General features: G+C 38.5%; 1 protein-coding gene across 1 annotated transcript in view; it reads right to left on the bottom strand.

Moving 5' to 3' along the window:
* Positions 1 to 25178, bottom strand: part of TLL2 (tolloid like 2) — a 2712623-nt gene that overhangs the window by 1558866 nt on the left and 1128579 nt on the right. The window lies entirely within an intron of this gene.

Below are 25178 nucleotides of genomic sequence, written 5' to 3'. Positions count from 1 at the left end.
ATCCTCTCTTCTCTCTGGGGCCTCTCAAGGTATTCACAGACAATAACACAATCATGTGGTATATCAACACATGGGGGTATGAGATCTTACCGTCTTTATCAGCTGGCACTTCTGGTATGGAATCTGGCTATCCAATATCAAGTGACTCTTCAGGCAGTTTACATTCCTTCAGATCAGAATATTGTGGCAGACAATCTGAGAATGAATGGATGCTTCACAGGGATGTGTTTCTGGACATTGTTCACCAGTGGGGTACTACTGAAGTAGATCTCTTTGCCTCCCCTCTGAATAGACAACTTTCTCTGTTTTGTGTCAGAGTCCCAGGTCCTCTGATATGGAAGGTGGATTCCCTCTCATTTTCTGGAAGGGGATGTTTCTTTATACATTCCCTCTCCTTCCTCTCATTCCGAGAGTCCCATTCAAGATTTAACAGGGTGCTCCCAAAATCTTGCTGGTGACTCCCTTTTGGCCGTGACAGCATTGGTTCCCTCTACTTCTGCATCTAGCCAAGGGCAATCATCACAAGTTACCTCACAGAGTGGATCTCCTCACACAAGACAAGGGATCTCTCATCCATCCGCACCTGCCCATGCTTCAACTGACACTGTGGGCGATAGGATTTTGATCTCTCATAGACACCTTTTTTCTGAGGACATGCTGCAACAACTGCAGGAGGCCAGGAAACCTACTACTAGGAAATCCTACTTGTCTAAATGGAAAAGGTTTTCTATTTGGTGTCTTTCTTGTGACCTGATCCCACTTTCTGTGGATGTTCCTTTGGTTCTCTTATTTGTGTTAGTTGCTCAATGCTGGTTTGCCCTATTCTTCTATTAAGGCCCACTTATCAACTCACTCTGCTTGTCTGCCTTTGACTCCCCCATTAGCTTCTAGATTTGTGGGTAAGCAATTTCTTAAAGGCGTGCTTAATATTAGACCTCCCAGGAAGCCTATTCCTCCTCCCTGGGATCTTGATTTCATTCTGAAAAAAATTGTCTCAGGCTCCTTTTGAGCATGTTGTTTCAGCTTCCTTGCAATATTGACTCAGGCTCCTTTTGAGCCTGTTGTTTCAGTTTCCTTGCAACATTGTTCTTAGAAGACAGTTCGTTTCTTTGCTCTTACTTCTGCCAGACAGGTGTCTGAGTTGCAAGCCCTTATGGCTTGTCCGCCTATTTGTGATATTTCATGAGGACAGGGTGTCCTTGCACACTAAATCCTTCTTTCATGCCGAAGATGTTTAATGAGTTGTGACTTAATCAGTCTATTAATTTGCCTACCTTCTCCCCTCTCCGCAATCTGACAGTGAGAGCGTGCTGCATACCTTAGATGTGCATAGACAGCTCAGATTTTAATTGGATAAAACTAAAGCTGTCAGAAAATCTGACCAGTTATTTGTTTTCTTTCATCCTAGGTCTTTAGGTTTGGCTGTTTCCAAGCAAACTATTTCCACTTGGATTTCAAATGCTATTTCCCTTTGTTACACTTTTCATGTCGAGAGCCTCCCCTGTTCTGTAAAGGCTCATTCTACTAGAGCTGTGGCTTCTTCTGGTGCTTTTTTAAAGGCTTAGATGCTAATTTTATTCTTGAAGCATCTACCTGGACTTCTATGAATACCTTTACCAAACAATACCAGTTGGATGGTATCTCCAGAGCTAGGGCTGGTTATGCCAATGCCATTCTTCATGGCTTCTTAGAGGTCTCTGCTGCTGCTTTCTCCTCCCCAGTTTCTTCTTAAGCTTTGGCACTCTCTCATTTGTAATGAATACTGTAGCAGTGAACGTAAGGGCACAGTACAGTTGTGTAAAATCTTACCATAACAGTAGATGTCCTTGCCTTCACCGCTGCAGTATTCACTCCCTCCCTCCATCCCCCTAGTTATTTTTTATTCGTTCCTGGATATGCAGGTTCACCTTGGTTTTCCTTGGACTGCTGTTCCTACTGGGGCAATCAGTTCTGAGGATGGTGCCCCTGAACTTCACATTTACGGCCCTACACTACACAAGGAATATGAAGGTGACGTTCAGCGTACCTTAAAGCAATGGTAGACTTTGGTAAACTGGCAGGACGGTGGGATTCATGGCAGGGAATCCCATCTGTAATGAATACTGCAACGTTGAAGACAAGGACATCTACTGTTATGGTAAGCTTTTACATAACTGTACTTTCTAGTTTTGTTTAGTGTTTGTAATGTTGGTTGAATCAACACTATATTTTAAAACTATTGCCTACACAAACTGATGTGATTCTTCTAGGTTTACAGTTTAGGGGGGATTTGCCCTTGCCTAAAACTGGTGCATATTTAGTACCCCAAATGATCACTTCCTGTGCAATTTCAACAAGAAGCCCATAAAGGCAATCCCTCTGCTTGAACATGTTACATCAATACACTATATAATACACACACACACACACACACACACACACACACACACACACACACACACACAAATACACAATTACATTTACAACTTTCTCTAAAGATTCACCAACATCTTTTCACAAAAGAGAAAAATATAACAGACATAGTCTCATAGTCCTTTTGTTCAGTCGAACATAGGAATGCATAATTAGTAACATAAACAACAGTAAATCTCTCAAGATGTGCAACCTACATGCATAGGATTGGGGTTTGGTATAATGGTTAAGATGTTTACCTCACAGACACAAGATACAGGGTTTGATTTTCACCTTTGAAAGGGAAAATTGGCTTGGCTTAAAATGGCACACAGGGATAGCTAGCCTAGTACTTATCTATAAAACCTACGAACCAAATGTCAATGGCCAGTTTTCTTTATCATCATCTGATGCCTTATGACAGTTTGCATATCATTTGATTTTGGAAGTATTTCTGTATATATAGAAATGCTGCACATCTTCATTGTTGCTAGACAACAATTAACATAGGTTCCAGTACAGTTTACTATATGGGAACAGTGGGAATGTATTTTTCTGATTCTCACCATCACATTTCATACCATATCCCTCAATAACATGCCACTTTTTTAGTAATGAAACCCAGAATGACAGACTGGAGGTCATTAGTAGCTTAAATCTTAAATCTTCAGCGTTAAACTCCCAGACAGCTAAATGTGCACTAGTCTTCCAAATCAATTGAACTTTCAGGTACTGCTCAGACACTCCCACTCAAGGAAATGCAGATATTTGCTCTATATGACATCTTTGATTAACAAATATAGTATTATTTTGTTACTCATGCCTTGCTCTTTCCTATACTGCCTATAATCAGTAAGTTACTTAGTTAGTTAAGGAAGCCACTCCACAAAAACATCAGTATACACTAAGGATTTCTGAGTATTAAATGGAAATATACAAAAAAGATACTATAGGTGTGAATGAGTTACAGTCTTACTTTTGTTCAGCTCAACAATGAGCTTTCTAGAAGGAAGCTACTTTATTACACAGTCTAGATCCTGTTTTATGGTATTACGAAATCTTTGGTTCTGGATAAATAAAATGTCACCTGCTCACACTGTTATGCTTCTTTAAGAGTGCCCCATAGGACAATATTTATAAAAAAAAAAGAGAAGTGGAGAGGTCCTAGCATAGGTTTCCTGGAATTCCAGACTTGACAATAGAATAAAAAAGTGTTTAACTTTTATTAAATTCATCCTATTAGCAAGGTAACTAAAAACTTTGAGAGGGCCTGAATCAGACAGCCAGTTACCTATATTTCCGTGAGCCAGAATCTCTGATTGGCATCTGAAAGTTCACTTGTGAAGGAAGACAAGTGTACAGTTAGCTGTCTGGTAGCCTGACACAGAGTATTAAAGTTATGAGCTACTAATGAGCTTCATCCTGCCATCTTGGGTTGGATGTCTTCAGACTCCATTCACCTGCTAGAGACACTGAGCAAGTCACTTATCCAGATAGGGGTCCCAGGCCTCTACTGCAAATGGCCTCAACCCAATTGGACAGTCATGTTAATAAAGCATATGGATTAGCTAACTTTCATACTGGTATACTAGTAGTGTTATAGCCTTGTCTAAACCTAGGTTATTGTAAGGAAACTTACAAAACCTGGTGAATGATCTTTTAACTGCTAGTACAACCAAACCTTCCTGCAGATTACTCAGCAGAGAAAAAAATGTTTATGGGTCTGTAGTTTGTTGGATCAGTATGCTTACCACAACTGGGTATGGAAGTTATACAGGTAAGTCTTGTCTGCCACTGGAACGTTTCCTTTTCTGAAGGTAAGGATAAAAAATTTGTTACAGGTAAGGCAGCTTCATGAGACCAAAAGTTCCTTATATTTAAGGTCAGTAGTGTAGCTAGGATGGGGCGAGAGAGGCAACAGCCCCAGGCACAAAGTTTTCAGAGGCACGATCAGCCAATTCTGATCTTTCTTTAATGGAATACCGGCTTTTAACGACAAATACAATACTGGCTTTTAAAGTGAGTGGCGCATCACTCCATGTGTGGTCTAAACTGCAACAACTGCTTGCTACATTTTAGCAGACAGTTTGCTATAGTTTAAAAGTAGAAACTTTTTTTTTAAACTATAATCTGAGCATTGCAGTGTTCAGTGCAGGTGGGGTATAAACTCTAGCAACTGTTAGCTACATTTATAGCAATCAGTTTGTGACAGTTCAAAAAATATATTTTTTTTAAATTAAAACATGAGCACTGAAGCACTCCATGCAGGCAAGTATAAACTGTAGCAAACAGTTTAGAATATTTTTTTTTTTAATTAAATATGTTAAAGGAGAGTTGGGGGGGACATGTCATGCATTATTTTTTTGCATGGGGCCATAGATCTAATTATAATAAGCTGATTAATTGTGGCTTCACTTGAAGAGCTGAGGAGGTGGGGGGAGCTGGTTCATAGCACTGACCCAGGGCGCTAACTGAACCAGCTACACTTCTGTTTACAGTACGTTACTTGTTTTCTGTAAAGGGGGATAATGCTGCCTGCACTCCCTACAGAGATTGTTCATTGGACACTCCTGCTTAACACTCAACTTCAATGTAATCTCTGAAGAAAATGTGGGAGACTTCTATATGGATGCGTTACTTAATGCCTATGTGAAATCCATCTCTAACAGTTCAGAGTGCACACATTAACAAACATCCAAATATTACTCAATATCTCCCAGAGGAGTTCTAATTCAGTCTTTGTTTTTCGATACCTTAGCATTATCTATTAACAAGCATGCCAGTGTTAAGTCTGTGCAAGAGTCTGCACAGTGGGGATTAGGGAACTTGCCCCACCCCACAGAGTGATCTTGGAGTGTATTTATAACTAACAGGGGGGAATGGGGGTGCAGAGGGCTTTCCCACCCTTGCAAGAAACATTAAGTGTTTTGTTGTTTCATTGTGCTGGCTTTTGATCTTTCGGGATCGACTGTTAGCCATTTGATGTTTGCGTACTTCGCTGTTTCAAAGTACATCCACTAATGCCACCAGACAGGATGTGACCACCACCCTTTTTGTATTCTTTGTCAATAACTCAAAAATTGCAAACCATCTTATCTACCACCAGTGTTATAGACAGGAAAGACACCAGAGCACTAAGAATCCTTACTTAAGTCTGTCCTCACATTAACTGCTAATGAGATGGTTTAAAAAATGACTCCAGGATATTCCTAAGATGTTATCTAATAAACTTCCATAACAACCCTAACTTCTAAAAATGGCCACCCATTATATTGTAAAATCACTCATACAGGTACTTGCTTTCTCTGATGCAAAGAAGCATGCCATTTGCCTGAAAACAGATGCACCTCAACCCTACATGAGCCCTCTGACTCGAGATTATCCTGCAGGTGAGCCTCGTCTGGAAGTCCTGAATTTGATTCTCAGTTTCCACTTGTCTGCCGAGAGACTAAGACAACCACTTAACCTGACAGTGCGCCCAGTTAACCTCTGTAAACTGGCACATATGCCTAATGGGTTTACCAGGATAATAATAAGTTCACTTACTGCCCTCCTACTTGTCTGTAACCGTATTCCAAGCAATATAGATACATGACATGATGTGATATAATTTACTTATTTATTGATTCATAATTGTTTACCTGGGAAATACACTAATCAATATTGACCAATCTAAGGCTCAGCCTGGGTGAAATACAAAATATTTCACAAAAAATACAGAAATGTAAGCAATAGCAGACTAGTTAAGACTAGTTACATAGAAAGACTGTATATGTATATTCTAATGAATCTGCAGAGCATAATGTACAATGTATACATTAGTTTCTAAAGTGGGTCAACCTTCAGTAAATCTGAGAGAGCAGAACAGACTTGGAAAGGCGAGAGGGATAATGTATATATACGGCTTGGATAAAGAAATGATTTTTGAAATGCATTCTGAATATGGAGTAAGTGTTGATTTCCATTAGGTAATGGTGAGAGCTTGCCAGAGAGTAGGTGCCTGAGAGCAGAATGTATATGCAGTGCTGTAGAGTTTGCTTCTAGGAGGTAATGAAACTGTGTGGCTTGTGAGTAGTGCCTCAGGTTGTATGACATGCTTCTTCGTGAAGTCTAGCTGCAAGGGGAGTAAATGCAGGGATATGATGCACTGTACAAGTACTACAACTGACACATGGATCATGCAGTATCTCACTTTAAGCTAAATACACTTTGCTGAAGGAACATTAACATATTTCTCCAACTATCTTACTAACAGAACATCCCCATTCTGAACTGTAGCCTATACTTCACTCAAGAAAACATTACAATAGGAATGTCATAGGATGCTTTTTTTACATCCTCTGTATTCACCTACAGAGTTTTCAGACACCAGTTGCGTAACCCACTACAGATGAGCAATATATCCTGCACTTGGAGTTAACCTGATAACAACTCAAAATCACTGTACCCAGCAGATATCTGGCACTGGTCTGAATGCAAGACAATTCAGGTAAATATAATCAAAACCAACACAATACTATTTGTTACTCATCAGAGGCAAACTAACCCTCTACTTCTGAATATTAAAGGCCTAACAAAACATGCACTGTAAAAAAGATACCTATTTCATACATCTGGGCATTTGGTTTGACCAAACCCTCTCATGTAAGAAACAGACTGAGTTAACTTCAAAGTGGAAACGCAGGTTAAAACACCCTTCAACATAATTAGAGATCTTATTATAGAAGCAGAGTGTGCAGTCACAGTAAAAATATACTTTTACTACAAGTGGATTACAGACTTCCCCCTAAACACAGTTGAAAAATACAAAAGCCAGGAAACTGTTCCATGTAGCTGAAAGTACACAGTCAGTCAATCATAAAAAGTTTACTGCCTATCAGAAAAGGGAGAAGTCTGCTCATAAACTGTGTAAAACATATGTTGCCCTGTCAGAATTAATACCCAAGCCTCAGACCTACTTTGAGAATTACTTACATAGCATACGCCAGCTTCCTCTAGTCATCATAAATAGAAAGAGCACTAATACTTAATAGACCTATAAGGACTCTACAAAGATGGAACAGAACCATAGACCTACAAGATTTCTGCAAAGATGGAACAGAACCGTAGACCTACAAGATCTCTGCAAAGATGGAACAGAACCGTAGACCTACAAGATCTCTACAAAGATGGAACAGAACCGTAGACCTACAAGATCTCTACAAAGATGAAACAGAACTGTAGATCTACAAGATCTCTGCAAAGATGCAACAGAACCGTAGACATACAAGATCTCTGCAAAGATGGAACAGAACCTTTTTCCAGTTACCACCAAACGGTACCCATACGCGCTCACATCAATATTAAAGAATGGAAAAGAATTGATCAAAATATATTCCGTGTGAAATTAAAGTAGGCTGGAGAGAAGAATACAGCACTACAACCATACTCAGCATTATACATATTTTATAAATAACTACTATTAAGTCAACATTTGTAACAACCTTAGTAATCAACAGAGGTCCAGCCTGCTCTCATACTAGTCAACGTGTCCCTTGGAAATATCACAGACCTTATCAGCATGCCTCTTATAACACAGCTCACTTCTTGTTTCAGTACCACACAGCAAACATAATTTTGCTCTGCCTTAATTATTCTGGTCCAGCAGAACATAAACAACTTTCTTCCTGCCAAGGAGAAATACATACACAAACCTATTTAGTATTCCCACGAGAAGCAGGAACAAAAAAAAAACACACACAAACACACACACACACACAAATGAAATAATAAACGCCTAAACATTAAAAAAAATATTTATTTTGGCACAGTTGGTTCAAATGAAACTCTGTTTACACTAAACTAATCCTGGAATGTCTGTTAGTCCTTGCTTTTTATAACGGGGAGTACACTGGATGGATACCTTTTGATGCTAAAGCAAACTGAATACCTTTTGATGCTAAAGCAAACTGGATACCTTTTGATACTAAAAGTCACACTAAAAGCATTTTAAAGCTTTTTTTCTCTTTTACTGTTGTTTGTGCCAGTAACATATAATAAGAGAATACAATGGGTACAAGTGTGCATTGAAAGTTTTAAGACTAGAATGAAAGTCATCTGCAAGCAACTACAAGCTGAATGGCACTTTAATTACATATATAACAAAGATGGGGCTGACCTCTGACCCAACAACATCCAGCCCTTTTAAAGACAGTCCACACAAAAAGGTTTGGAAGCATGCTTGAAGAAACTGGACATCATGGGGGGGTCAAGGTTCAGTGCCATCTTGTATGCATGAAGGAATGTAATTGTAATCTGTGCCTTAATGGCTTCTTAAAATGCTAAGAAGAGAGTGCTTAGAGGCGGTCACGTCAAGATGTAAAGATAAAGAACAGGCATCAGCACTTGGAACTACATCACGACTTAGACTTTCTTCAACAACCTTTTATTTTTACCATTCATCCACTATGACCTTTGTTGTCGTTTACAAATAAAGGTAATGCTAACTGGAACTAGAGCTACAAGGGTAAAAAAGTATCAACATTATTTATTAGAACCACAAATTTAAAGGTCAAATTAACATTTCATTCTTTATAAGAACAAAACTACAGCAAATAAAGATAAGATTAAATTAGAAACTAGAGGAAGAAATGAATACTGAATGACAGATAATTTCCAGGACCAGCAGACAAATGGGGCACAAAATGAACAACCTGAAATAAAGACTTTTCACAGCTGCTAGTGAGTACTGCAAGAAGAATATGAAGATGAAATCAACAATGATTAAAAACTGGGGTTAATCAGGTACAAATAAGTAAAGCAAAATATACATTGGGTAGGACAAGAAGTACAAGCAAAGGATGGGAGGGAATTAAAAAGGAAGTGCAAAGGAAGAAAGAAAAAGCATCACTTGAACTAAAGGGTGTTAGGTGAGGTGAAGATGTGGACTCCGCCATAAACATTTGTTTGAAAGTATAAGATGAATGAAGTAAATAAAACAGAAAATGCAGTGGGAAGGGGACACGTGTGGATCTCCAAAAGGAAAAGTAAACAAAGAACAGGGAACAGCAATGACAAAGGTAAGGAAGACAACATCAAAGCCAGTGTATAGGTATGAGTTCAAGACCAAACAGTGGAAGTGCATAACAGCCAAAGTACTAAAGTGAGTAATAAAGTCCATGAGTGAAAACACTGAGCTGCTAACAATGCAGGAAAGGGACTTACAGAAACAGGCCAATGTAGGCTGCCATAATCACATGCACATATAGCTAAATGTAAAAAAGCATGCTGCAGGCAGACAAACAAGGTTAATTCTTTAAATGTATTAATGTACTTATGATCTAGCCAGCTGTACAATTACCTACAACCAAGATAAGTTCTCTGTTAAGAAAAAATATATTCAATACATGAATCAAGGTTCACTTTGCAATATCAAAATGAAACAAACCAGTGTTAGTGTTTTTTTCTAACTCTCTACACCCTCCCCATAACCTCATGATACATCACCTCTATGAAAAACACAAAGAACAGTGTTACTGTGATAAAGGCCTTTCCGACATGCTGATTAGGAGCTTTTTAGGCAAGTTACACTGTAAATTTGAGTAATGATTCTGTCTTCTTCATGAACATCTTTGTCAGACAACAGAGCTACTTCTAGACAGAAGGTTAGAGGAAAGCCAACTGCAAAAGAAGGAAACATGGAAGTTAAGTCAACCCAGACCACACAATGAGGGACTAAGAGTTTGTTTGTCTGTGTCTTTCGGCTTTTCCCGGTTAGGGGTCGCCACAGTGGAACTCCGGTCCGCTAATGATTGGTAGTTGATTTTTACGTGCCGAGTTACCAGCCCTGACGCACAACCTTCAATGAAGGTACGCCCATTCACGCATGTCTCCACGCAGAAGATGCTCTAGCTGAGAATCGAACCGGACAGCGTCTTACTGTGAGGCGACAAATGAGGGACTAAGAGAAAAATGCAAAAACATCAAAAAGGAAGATGAGACCATTAGATGCTACTTCTGCTGGCATATGGAGATAAAGCCATGACTATGACACAGGTAATCAACTAGCAGCTCAAGTGGCTGTTGGAACTGGTGTGGGGGAAGAAATGAATGATAACGCATAAGCCTGCTTGTCTCTCTTTGAGAAGAGGAAAGAGGCCTGCTCTCATGAGCACTCTTTACATGGCAAAATCCCCAGTGGAAATGTGGATCGCAAGGAAGGCAGGGTCAACTGATCGTGTTATACAGAGGAATGGTGTATATCAAAATGCCCAAAGCAAACCAACCCTTTGGATATGAATGAGCATTCATGCACAGTGTATCAGGACTTAAAGAGAAAACCTCAACCTTCACTGGGAATGATGGTGCCATTCCTGGTATTCTCATCTCTCATTCCCAGGGAATTAATCCGTCTTTGGGGAATGACCAGGCACAATTACCTCAATAGCCCTATGGAGGACTAGGGCAAAAAAGAAGGAAAGACTATCAGGCCTTGCAAAACAGGCAGCCAGGTGAAAGAGACCTCATCCAAGCTTACTAGTGACAAGGAGGACTCCATAAAAAACAGTTGTAAACTGTACATATTTCTATATTAATACACTAAAGTTAACAAATTTATGCAATAAATGCAGTTTTATTGCAAAGTCAAACAATGGTCAATAATGCACAGTGTCCTTACACAAACAAGTACACAAATGAAAACTTTCAGTAATGCTAATAAAGGACAATTTACAAAATACCTTCTTTCTTTCTAAGTCTCAGCATTGCAAAACAGGGAGACACAGGCTGTCGTACAAAATCTAGTCATTCCCACAGGCCCTTCAAAGTAACTCATATTATTTTCTCTGCTTTACTTTGTCAAAAAATGTCCACTTCACGTACAATTTCACAGAAATTCCATTTATTGCAGCACTCCATCCAGAACCAATGTCCCAGGCATACAATCCCCTACCATGCTCGCAATAAAAATCTACCCAAATAGCAGAGACTTCCAAGGCAGAAACACAGTCAACCACCACAACACAACACTAATCACGAGACACATAACTCTCCTAAACAGTGTGCCACTCAGCCAAAGCCCCTAAGGCAGAACAGCATGCCCAACAGACTAGTTATAGGTGACTCGATAGTGAGGCACACTGATGTCCCACTCACTAGGTTGAATAAGGAGAAAGTAACAGTCAGCTACCTGTCAGGTGCCAAGATCCGCCACATAACGCACGCACTCAGGTCCCTCAACAACAGGTACCAATATGACTCTGTCATTGTACATGTGGGTGTGAATGACCTGAGACATACTTCCCTGGACTACATGAAAAAAGACATGGAGGAGCTCTCAGATTATGTAGCACAGGCGGGTATGAACCTAGCCCTGAGCAGCATCCTACCATCACCCAGAATGATACCACAGTACAAGCAGAAAATGATCAATTTCAACAATTGGCTAAGTTTCTGGTGTCATTCTAAGGGGATCCAGTATCTGTCTGCCTGGGATGACATGATTAACAGACCTCAATGATTTGCCAGAAATGGCATGCATCTGTCACCCCTGGGCTTCTGGATACTGGCCAAGGCTCTTGCCACCCCTATAGTGCCTTTTTTAGGTGGTGTTCCAAAGACCAAATTACCACCGTAACAGCTACAAACAAATGCAATCTGAGGGTCATGCTGCTCAACACTAAAAGTCTAAATCTGAAAATGCACTCGCTCGAAGCACTCTTTAAAATGGAGAAAACTGACACTTGTGCTGTAACCGAGACCTGATTCAAGGCATCAGAAAGCACCCCTGCACTACCAGGCTATAACTCATTCCACACCTTTCGGCCCCAGAACTTGGACCGAAGCTCCAAAGGTGGTGGTGTTTCCATTTTCATAAAGGATGCACACACCTCCAGACTGGTAGCCCAACATAATGCATCAGAGATACTTGAGGTGCAGCTAACATTGGGTAAGACAGTGATTCAAGTTGTAGCCTGTTATAGGTCCCCAACAATGTCCCAAGACTCGCACCCCACGTTCCTAAGCACATTGGAGAATATTAGGGGCCAACCTAACACTCATACTGGATGACTTCAACTACCCCTACCATTAACTGGGAAAACTACTCATGTACCAATACACTTGCCCAACGTTTCCTGGAATTCATTAATTTAAATGCTCTGGACCAGCTCGTTCTTACCCCCACTAGAGATAGCAACATCCTTGACCTGGTCATTACTAACATGGGTGACCATTACTCTACACCAATAGTTAACGCCTCCCTGGTTAGATCCGATCACAAACTAATCACCCTGGAAATCCACATCCCTCCCACCCCCGCAAAGGTAACCACCATGAAAAACTTCTCCAAAGCTAACTTTGGGCTCCTAAAAACAGAGGTGGCTAACATCATGGCACCTTATGCAAATGGAGAATAGTTGCATGACTGCTGAATCATACACCAATGCACTGTACAAACACGTACACAAATGCATGGATCTCGCCATACCCAATAGAACCAAGACGCTCTCCTTCAAAAAAGGGAAGCCAATCTGGTGTTCCCCTGCCATAAACAAACTCTACAAGAGAAGGAGGAAACTGATGTGGAATAAGGTGAAGTCCTAAGACTGAAAAAACTCCCTTATCAGCCTCAACAAAAAGTTGAGATCTCTCATCAAATTCTCTAAAGCTAGCTATGAAAACAGAATTGCAGCAGATAGTAAAGACAACCACAAGGCCTTCTACAGTTATGTAAAGAATCTCCATTGCAATACCCAGATGTGCTCTGAGCTACTGCACAATGGTACCTCCTATACCGAGCAAACAGATATTGCCAATATACTGGCCGACAGATTCAGTGCCAACTTTACCTCCCCCCAAAGGACCAATCACAAAACAAGTAGAATGCCAGGCACCCAGTATTACTGCTGCACAGGTTAAAACAGCACTGTCCAAGGCCAAGAATACAGCATCCATGGGACCTGACAATATTCCTGGCTGTACAGTGTGAACTGGCACCTCACCTGTGTGCCCTGTTCAGTCACAGCCTCACCTCAGGCTTTGTCCCTACCGAATGGCGTACTGCTGCAGTCATCCCTCTCCACAAAGGAGGAGCAACTATAGACCCTGGGAACTATCGCCCCATTAGCCTGACGAGTCTGATATGCAAAAACTATGGAACGCATAATCGTGGACCTAATAAACAAGGATATAGGGAACCTCCAAACTCTGGATCCCACACAGTTTGGTTTTGTGAAGGGAAGATCATGCCTGCTCAACTTGGTCGACTTCTTTGAGTCAGTCACCAGAGCTGTGGACGAAGCAAGTTGGTTCATACAGCCTACCTTGATCTGGCCAAGGCGTTTGATACCATTCTCCATTCAGGAATCATAGAAAAACTCACTAAGCTAGGCATCAACCCCTATATCACTAGGTGGGTTGCAAACTGGCTCACAGATAGAACTGACAGTGTGAAAGTAGCGGACTCCAAGTCAGACTGCTGACCAGTCATGAGTGGAGTCCCACAGGGTTTGGTCCTGGGTCTTCTCCTGTTTGGTATCTACTTCTCTGTAGTCCAGGCAAACACGAATGGACTCTGGCTGACAAAGTTTGTAGATGATTGCAAGTTGGGAGCCATAATTAACTCCTCCAAGTGATGCTGACATCCTAAAGAATGGCCTCACTGAGACCAACGACTGGTGTCAGAACCATGGCCTTAAGCTCAGTGCCAAAAAATGTGCCCTCATCCCCTTTGGGGAAAAACACAGTTCTCATGAATTACCACATTGATGGTAGTCCACTGTACACAGAAGGTGTTATAAGAGATCTGGGAACACAGGTTGACAGCAGCCTCTCTTTGACCACCACATTGCAACTGTGGTCAGAAAGTCCTTCTATGTGGCACATCTCATTACTAAGAGTTTTGCATCCAGGAAGTAAGAGGTCATTGTCTCCCTCTACTCTTCCCTCATTAGGTCAATCATCGATTACAATGCCCCATTTGGCATGTAACTCACTAGACACCTGCAACAACTGGAGAGGCCGCAAAAGTACCTCACAAAGAGGATCCTAGGCCTTAAACACTTGTCCTATATAAAACTCCAACTATTCTCTTGTCTTATATCGCCTACTTAGAGGTGATCTCTACTTGACATACAAAGCCATGTCTGATCCAGCTCTGTTAGAAATGCTCCATCTAAAGAAATCCCAATACCTCTGCACCACAGGTTCCAGTCACCTCAACCTCATTACCACAATCAACAGAACATGCTGGACGGACAGGTTTATAACCCAGAGACTGCCTTTGCTATGGAATAGACTTCCCATACATGTCAAACAGAGCACCTCACTGGCCCTCTACAAGAGAAACCTTGATGAGTGGATGGGAAATAGAAAATGCACCCCTGGGATCACTCCAATGGCTCTACTCGACAGAGGCACTGGGAACTAAGGTCAGGTGGCACTATGTCAGGGTAATCCTATGGGCTAGGTTTGTAAAGGCTCCAGGGCCATTAGCCTAGTACACACCTATGAACCTATGAGAAGTCAACTTCATTCTGAATTGGTAAGGCTACACACTTAATTGCATAATTGATTCCATTAACTTAACCATGCAGAAGTCCTCTCTGCCTAACATACAATGACACCTAACTATTTAAAGTAACATCTACTTTCAACTTTCTGCACAATATTTACATCATTTTTTGATATCTTTCTGGTGAGAACCACCACATTGTTTTACTGTGTGAGTGTGCGTGTGTGTGTGTGTGTGTGTGTGTGTGTGTGTGTGTGTGTGTGTGTGTGTGTGTGTGTGTGTGTGTGTGTGCAGAAGCTTGAAGTGTGTGAACCAGTTATTTAACAAGAGTCAGGACAATCCCTGCTACAACAGTACCAGTGACACCTCACCTTCACCTAGTCAATTTGTCTTCATTTCTATACTTTTTATGGAGCTTAGTGGTGGTGCTGCGGTAGCGTTGTTGCCTCACAGCAAGACGTTGTCCCATTCGATTCTCAGCTAGAGCGTCTTCTGTGTGGAGACATGCGTGAATGGGCATACCTTCGTTGAAGGTTGTGCGTCAGGGCCAGCAACTCGGCACATAAAAATCAACTGCCAATCATTAGTGGACCGGAGTTCCGCTGTGGCGACCCCTAACCGGGGAAAAGCCAAAAGAAACAACAACAAGTGTTATTCCTCTCTTTATTTGTATTTTGCAGTTCTCCACTACTTTCTTTTCAAAAGCTCTATAACAGCAGTAACTACTTACACATTTCCTGAGTGGAAAGGTTGTCCAGGAATATGTGGTTATTTATGTGTTGGGGTAGTGTTGCTTACCAAATACCTTCGTATGTGTTTATTTGTTTACTTTATTGCTGCTTATTTTACAGTTGTTTGGATTGGGGGAGGTTGAATTTCCTGACTGGATAAGCTATGACTGTGTGTGTTTGGTAAGTGCTTTTTTCCCTAACGCTTTGGAGTCACAGTCAGTTAATGAAGCAATGGAGATTATGTTGAATTATTTTTAATTAACTAGGGGCGATTATCTTATTTTATTTTTCATTTACTGGTGGGGGCAGCTTTACATTTTCTTAGTTGTTGGTAAGGTTTTCTCGGTTTAGGAGTTGGGTCAAGTACTGGAATTTATTGAAGGAGTTCTGAGGTCAAGACATATTGTGGAACACGTAAGAGAGTGTGACGTTGTTTTGGTAGTACAGTGCTGTGAAAGTTTTTGTTGTAGGTCAGTTAGAACAGCAAATGACTTCACTTGACAAAATAGGTTCCTAAATGTTTAGGTAATAGCTATTGAATGTTTAAGGTTAGTATATGGTATTAATATGAGGAGGTCTTCAGTTCACATATTTTCATATACTCAGCCTTGGCATGTGGAGTGCTGTTTGTGGAGCGGGGGATGGGTAAAAATGCTGTATTCCCTGCATTAGTTTATTTATTGCAATTTTAGGGCAACTATGCTTTTTGGAATATTTCTGGTGTAGGTTTCTTTTTTGTTTTATAGTTTTGTGGTTTCTAATTATTTTCTAAAACAGGTTGGAATTGTCCACAATCTTTTCTTTTTTAAAACTTAATTTCTTTTGAATTTCTCTTTTATTTTGGGTGATATGGGGCAAGTTCCTACAGGGTTTCTGTTTGGTTTGGAGGTGTGTGTGTGTGTGTGTGTGTGTGTGTGTGTGTGTGTGTGTGTGTGTGTGTGTGTCTGTGATTTCTGTTGTACTGTTTTCTATTTACTGTTGCTTAATTCTATGCTAGAACTTGTATTTCTTATTTAGATATGAGTTTATATTTTTCTACAGGAAGGGTGGTTGCAGTTGCAGCTTATAGTCACTGCACTTTATTACCAGACATCAATAATTTGTAAAACAATGTTCTGCTTGTCTGCACACATTAGTGCTTTCATGTAGTTAGTGTTTCATGTTTATGTGGATTGTTAGCCTGAAGGTGACAGTTTCCTAATTTTAAAAATATTTAATTCATTCTCATTAACTGCTGATGTGGTTGTGTGTATACAACTTGCTGAAACCATGTACAGTGGATTAGACAATACAGATACTGTGTAGATTAACAAATATGTAACATTTTAGCTAATATTATTTTTGTATTCCACATTTAAATTTACTTGTAGGATAAATACATATATCTGGATGGGGGGGGATGTGTGTAATTTGATGCTACTCAAGAGTATTTGACCTTTCTAAAGCCTGTGCTTGATATAGTAATACCTACATATTCTGTAGTTCTGTGAGGAAATATCAACACTCATAGGATGGTGATACCTGGACAGGTGTGTGTGAGTGGAATGGCTTGACCAGAGTGCTCAACTGTTTTTGAGCTGTGATAGTCATAAATTATCCACAATAAGTACAATGTTTCAATAGAAGGATGCCTGTAAGTTTACTTAACATCAGAAGGCATACCTACAGAATATAGTAACTACAGACCAACTGTAATCCTATCCCCTTTGTAAAAAAGTTTGGAGAAGTGCATCCATACACAACTTATACAGTACCGCAATTCTACTAACCTACTCTCAAACCTCAGCACAGCTTCAGACCCTACCATAGTGTAACAACTGCTATCCTTAACTTCACCAATACCATCAACCAATACAGGAATAATGGCAAAGTGATGCCACTCTTTTCTTAGATTTATCTAAAGCATTTTACACTGTATCCCATGAATATCTTCTTTCTGACCACTCCTCTGTTGGTCTCTCTCACTTCTCTCTTTCTTGGCTCCTTAGTTACCTACCTGACAGGTAAAAAAGCAGTTAAATGGCAACAGAACCTCTCATCCTTTCAACCAGTTACCATCAGTGCCCCACAAGGTTCTATATTAAAACCCCTTCTTTTCCACAGTTTCATAAGCTACTTACTGCATCCATAATGCTAGTATAGATAAATATGCTGATGATTCCTCCCTTATATGTGCTGCCTATCTGTAGCCACACTCCAGAAGATCACCCAAAACTTTCCCCACACTTGAATTTTGACTAAAAAACTGTAACTTAGTTCTAAATCTCAGAAAAACAAACATGATGATCTACACTCTTAAACAGTACCTCAGCCAAAAAGAATATTTCACTATAACCTCATCGAGTAACAAAAAGAATGGAGACAGTAATCCAAATCGAGCTATTAGGCACATCATTGCTGACAATCTCAAACTTGACCATTGTACATTGCAAACCATTAAAAAGACACATCAGAAGCTTGGCTTCCTCTTTAGGACCAAACAATACCTTAGTGAGTCTGCAAAAAAAATGTTAGCCTTAACTTACTTCCATCACTCCTACATGTTTCCCTTAGTGTCACAAGCGTGGGCATCATATAGAAAGCCAACCTCTCCTCCTGCTACAACAAAGTAGCTAAATTTACTGCCAACGTTATATAGAGATCACATCATTGTGAGGCCCTAAAACTACTAATCTGGGATAAACTATTCAACTACCTAAGTTACATGTAACTAATTAATGCTTGCAGACTTATTAGTTCTCCAGAAAATGCCCAGCCCTAAGTGATATCCTACAGTACTTAATTCCTAGTAGGGTCTTACATTCAAGTGAAAAGTTCTTTCTTATCATAAATAAGTCAAACAACTCAGGCAGAGACTCTATGTACTCTTACTATGTCTATAATCACAGGTACTCCATCCCAACAAAACTAAATAAAGACTGAACAAATTCTCCAGTTTTAGGCCTTTGGTTAAACAACATCTCACCCAGTCCTGGTCATGCTTGTGTTCCTTACCTGGATGAAACTTCTCTCATCTTCATCTCTTACTGCTTTCTCCATCTATTCTTTAAGAACTCCCATAACCTGAAATACTTTAGCATTTCTCCACATTAACTTGTTAGTCTAACAATACACTCGTCCACCATATCTAATTATTCTCTCATATTGTACATATGACTCCATCACTAACAAGCTCTTAGCTGCACAATATCCAGACGTCAGTCTCTATAATACAGATAACTCCTAAGCAAAATCATATTTTTTCCATCTTAACCCCTTTGCTTATTATGTTTACATCAAACCCCATATTAAACTTTAACTATTATGCAATATATTTTTCTTTCCCCATTAACCCATTTTTTCTATCTCATTTACACCAACCCTTTATTTCTCTTTGTACATATTTGACAAGTTTCTCTATTCACTATCCTGTCACAATAGACAGCCCATCTATCTTATTGTTGTCCATAGATTTGTCTCTGATAAATTGTGTAGACTGTACATTGAGATGTACAATCTGCTACATCTGTCACTGAAATGTTTTGTACTTCTATTTTATTACTTCATAAAGAGGCCTGTGGTAGTACTGATGCCACAGTTAGATACTTCAATAAAATAAGTTTTTTTTGTTTGTTTTTCTCTTTAAACTACTGAATTCATAGTGGCATAATCACTTGTTTTCTTTTTTTTTTTTACCAGAAATCTCATCTTTAGTTTATCCCCAAGAAATACACAAGAGTTCTCAGTCAATACCAGATGTCTAACTACAACAACCACATGGCAAAAAAATGAACAGCAAACATAGCTTGCTTGAAAGGTTCTTTTTTTAATCCACAACACCAAAAGGTTCACATTACTTGTGATGTCATTCCCCACTGCTGTGTACCATGTCCTAGTAATGCAATGCGAACCTAAAAAAAGGTATTTATTTATTTTACATTTGTTTACCGGAAGAGTCTGACTGGGCATAAAACCCTTTTTGAGCAGAGGCATAAGGAGAAAAGCTCCATTGCTAGTAAACTATTTTGTTAGTAGAAAGAAATTTGTATAATACAATAAAGAAATAAATAGTAACAGACATTCATAACAGTAAAAAGACTAGAACAGAATAAATCGGTCAAGTGGGAGACAAGGCCAATAATCCTGTATAACAATGCTTCTAGAGGACAGTTCTTTACAGTAGTAGCAAGTGGTGACATTGTATACAATAAGAGTGCAATTACGATAGTTAGTCTTATATACAGGGAGCATAGCAAACTGAAGACTTAAAATCGGATAGATATTAACAGTGAAACGGTGGATCCCTTGCAGCAAGTAAAACTATTTATTATTAAGCGCTTTTTGTTTGCATGGTCTGCAAACGTCTTCAGATAACCAACAGTGTGAATACAAACAGTTTAAAAACTTTTAGTCACAGTCACATGATTTGTGACAACCAATGTGCACCCTCACAGTAAAACCTAGGAACCAAACATTAATGCCACATTTACTTAATAAATGTTATTAAATTGCCTCAGTTTGTAAAAATAAACTAAAATAAGAACACAAACACATATATACTAACTGTAAAAACCTATAATAATTAATAAAATAAAATTAAATATAAAATTAAATATTAGGTATAGTTACATTCTCAACTTTATCTTTCAAGACTCTTCAGTTTCAATAAGCATGTAATACTGCATGCTTCATTTAAACCCGGGAAATTAAATGCATTTAATAACAATTGCCAGTGCAACTCCAATTCCTCTAATAATAATGTAACTGGTCCACCCCTATTATCCATTAGTACTTGATCAATTACTCTAAAAGTAAAGGCATGACCTCTTGACATTTCACAATGTTTAGCCAAAGAGAATGAAGGCCTGCTGAATGTAATGAATACAGAAATCAGCCTAACAGATGATAAAACTAATATCCAGAATAACAATAACCCTGGTAATGATTTGAGGAGAAGTGAATGCATCTGTAGTTTACATAATGACAACAACTATTCAGATGCACATGTTAACAAAGATAATAATGGCCAGAATTTTCACAAAGTGAGACACACAGGGGCTATTCCGAAGCAGAAGACATTTCAGAAGACCAAGAACAAACAGCGCTTCAACAAGCGCAAGCGTTAGGTCCTGACTGTGATAATAGTTTGAACATCATAACCAACAGTACTGGAGACTTTAAAATTTTCAATTACTCATCTTGTAGTATTAATCCAATTGTAGTGGATTTATTGGCTAAAGGGTACACTTCTGTACCAAGCCAATGTATGAACATGGCTAGGGTTATCATGGATATTAAACATTTTGTAAGGAAACTGAATTTAGCAGCTTTGTTAGACAATAATAAAGTGGTGGAAAACAAGTTTAAAATAGCCAGTACATATAATCCACCCTTACATCCAGTGCTTAATATTTTTGAGACATTATGTGAGTTAGACTTGAGATTTGTTTATAACATCATGAATAGGAAATCCTACCCTTTAATGTGTATGGTAATGTACTGAAAAGTAAGAATGTAAAGTCGGAGGAATGGCAAGCATTGAACCAACTAAGGTTTGCCAAGGTCAGAGTTACCAAGCCAAATAAAGGGGGTAGTCTGACTATCTTTGACCAAGATTACAATGTTCAGTGAATGAAAAGGGTGTTACAAGGTGAGACCTATGAACAAGTCTCCCTCAATGAGCTAAATATAGCACATAACCGTATAAAGGGCTATTTAAACGACTTGTTTATAGAAGCCAAGATTAGTGTGGAACTTTATATGACAATGTTACATTCATAAGTACCAGTTTTGTTCGGTATTCCCAAGGTACATACAAACCTTACACATCCACCGATGAGACCTCTTAAAGATGCTCGTGGTTCTATTACATACCCATGTGCAAAAGTTGCAGAAACAATTTTGCAAAAATATTTTGAAGTATGAGTATCAAATCTGTAAAGATTCCTGGTCATTTTTAGACAAAATTAACAACTTAAGAGTTTGATGTGGGTAATAACTTTATAACAATTGATGTCAAGGATCTTTATACTTCATTACCTCATCAGGAAGGTGTAGAATGGGTATGTTTAATGCCTGAAAGACGAGGGGCAAGTTATGTTGAAATTTCCTTGGTAGAAGAATTACTTAACATAATACTTACAAATAATTATTTTACTTTTGATAAGGAGTATTATCTCCAAAAAATAGGGGTGGCCATGGGCTCCCCTTGTGGAGCAAGCCTAGCTAATTTAGTGATGGCTTATCGGGAGATGGAGACTATATTTAAGAAGCCTCACTATATGCAGATGTTGACTTTCTATACAAGGTACCTTGGCGACATATTTATAATGCTTAAAAATGATCTTAAACAGGCAAAAGAACTAATGGATTACCTTAATAACTCCACACAGTTCTTTGAATTCACATTCAAGTTTAGTGTAGAAGAAATAGATTACCTAGACACCAAATTAAGTAAAGACCTTGATTATAGGTGATATGTGTCTAGGATTTACAGGAAGAGTACTTATTCGAACTCCTTCCTGCATTACTCTAGCTGTCATCCCTTCCCACAAAAAATATTGGTTATAAAGAGACAATAGGTTACAGCAGCCAAAATAGTCTCATTAGAAGAAGATTTCTTGGCTGAATGCAAATTTTTGGGGAACATGTTTGCTAGCCTTGGGTACCCGAAGAACTTAATTGAAGCAGTTATAGAAGAAGTTCAAATCAAAAGACAGAATGGGGTAATTACACCCATCCTATGAGGGTTTCTAGTACAAGATCAGTCAACTTATGCAGTAAGTTTTTCTCCCTCCCTGGATATCCCCAAAGTACCATCTGATAATGAGAACCAAGTTGATATTAATACTAATTATAATATTAGTTTCATAACAACATTTAATTTAGATAGTACTATAATGTCTCACATTATATGCAAAAATTGGGAGTTAATAGAGACCTATGTCTTATTAAAAAACTCGGACCATACCCGAAAATAGTTTACAGAAGGGGTTGTAATTTAAAAAAAAAACTGTTAGAAAGTAAGCACACTGAATTGGTTAAACCAGGCATGCAGAGCTGTGGAATATGTAGATTTTGTAAGTGCATGGATATAGGCAGCAAACGTGAAGTAAAAGACAGGAGGTTTATGTCCAAACAGATATTCACATGTAATTCAAGATTTGTTGTTTACTTGGCCAAGTGCCAGCTCTGTTCAGCTTTCTGTACAGGAAAGATGGAGTGTAGATTCCGAGAGAGAGTCTATGTGCACTTACATGCAACAGAAAAATGTAAACTGGAAAACTCTTTGGTTAAACATTGTGAAATGTCAAGAGGTTATGCCTTTACTTTTAGAGTAATTGATCAAGTACTAATGGATAGTAGGAGTGGACCAGTTACATTATTATTAGAGGAACTGGTGTTGTACTGACAATTGTTATTAAATGCATTTAATTTCCCAGGTTTAAATGAAGCATGCACTATTACATGCTTATTGAAATTGAAGAGCCTTGAAAGATGAAGTTGAGAATGTAACCATACCTAATATTTAATTTTATATTTAACTTTATTAGTTATTATAGGTTTTTACAGTTAGTATATATATATATATATATATATATATATATATATATATATATAAATTCCAATAACTGTGGCTGAGAGATAACCAAGGTGTCTCAATGTCCCATGCATAAAATGTTCACATAGATGTATAAAACTCCGTATAACTGAGGAAAAAATCTGTTTATTGTTTAAAACAAATCAGTAAGCGCTTTCACTATAGCTTCGTCAGACCGTTAACATTCAAAAGATCATCCTAATCACATTTATATAGGTCACATACATACTTAAATACATCCAATTATAATATTAAAGGAATATACATCAACTCTGCATTCACCATCAACAAAAGGCTTATTAGTGCTTGATATGCAAAGGCAGGATGTTCCAATTCGTCCATAAAAGCAACATAATAAGGCAAACGCATTGTAATTCTTCATATATATCGACAGCATCATATACAAAAATATATTAAAATATACTGTTGAAAAAATCAAGCTGACGACATCAACCTGACCATGTGAAATCGTAGCTTATTCTATTGTACGCATGTAAAGTACAACAACATTGGTAAAATCATATAAAAAATAAAATAAAAACGAATAAACTAATACTTGCAGTTATTCGTCAGCAACAATAACAAAGTATACGAAGCATCCAAATGTATGCTATCTATGGTCATAAGCGCGTTGCTGAAGATTTACTTGGTAATACCACCTGCTTGACCATAAAAACATTAAAACTCTACTATTGTTGACCAACTATGATTGTTCATCAGGTGGCTACTATTAGTTGACTCACAACGTATAACAAATCTATACTATTACATTACATCTACTAAATATTATCTTACATCTACTAAACAGTATATATATACAAGATAAAAGCGAAATGTCATACTACTGAAGTAACATAATGAATAGTGCATCAAAATTATATAGATGGTAACTAAAAGCACTCACTCATCATATTGGTATAATAAACGTAAGTATTAACAGGCAATATTCCATTAACCTAATCTATGCACATCAAGACTTACATAACTGATCTTTCTGATAACTCAGGGCAGTCTCTTAGCGCATCAGTATAAAAAACATATATATGACGGAGCTATCGTTCGTTAGCTTAATCAATGCACAAACAGGATGCGTTACACACAAATTAACCTAAAATATTTAAGGCATTCTTTAAGGAATTATTAAGAATTGTCCACGATCATAGAACGGTACTGTGCCATTTGCAATATTCTCATTAATGACTGCATCAGACAATTTAATATGCAATAACCATTAAATATCTGGTTCTAATCTACCATCTCTTATACATGATAACTTTATAGTAAAAACTTCTAAACAAGATTGAACATGATCAACCAACCATAGTAAATATATTACAGCAAATCAACCATATTAGAAGCGCTCCTTGCATCCATGCACAGCCGTTGGATAGACACTCTTAGGAAACCATAATATGCATAAAATATATGTCTAAATAAAGCTTGGAGTGCCCAAATTAAAAAGTTTTACGCATTGATCACTTTCTTATCAATCAGATGATGCCATTGGAGCCATCACTTGCCAAGTAAAAAATATTATTAATTTATAACCTCTATACAACTATGTCATATGATAGAAGTAAATAGTGGACTACAGCAGAAATCCTGAAAAAGCATATATACCATGTCTTAAAGTAATTTTACTTATAACTTCTAGCCCTAAGTACTGGTCTAATAGAGGCTCTTTCATTGAGGCCTTTGCCCTTATCTGCCCTGAGTCTCATCATCCAATTGACTTCTCTTCTTTCAGTGGCATTACGGATATTACCCTCCCTGACAACTGGGAGGATATTATCAATAACCATGAAGGTAAAATTATGTTGTTGGCCACAATTATAGGCATGTTTGGCTAGGGCATTGTTCATATATTGAATTCTAATTGCATATAGGTGTTCTCTAATCCTTGTCCTAAGCGTCCTGTTGGTCTTGCCAACATAGAACGCTTGGCACTCTTGACACGTGGCTAGATACACCACATTTTCTGTACTAC

Source organism: Protopterus annectens, chromosome 14.part0 (genome assembly GCF_019279795.1).
Source record: "Protopterus annectens isolate FY-2018-M chromosome 14.part0, PAN1.0, whole genome shotgun sequence".
Classification (NCBI taxonomy): domain Eukaryota; kingdom Metazoa; phylum Chordata; order Ceratodontiformes; family Protopteridae; genus Protopterus; species Protopterus annectens.
Note: the sequence above shows the minus strand (reverse complement) of the source record. Positions and strands in the feature narration are given on the sequence as shown.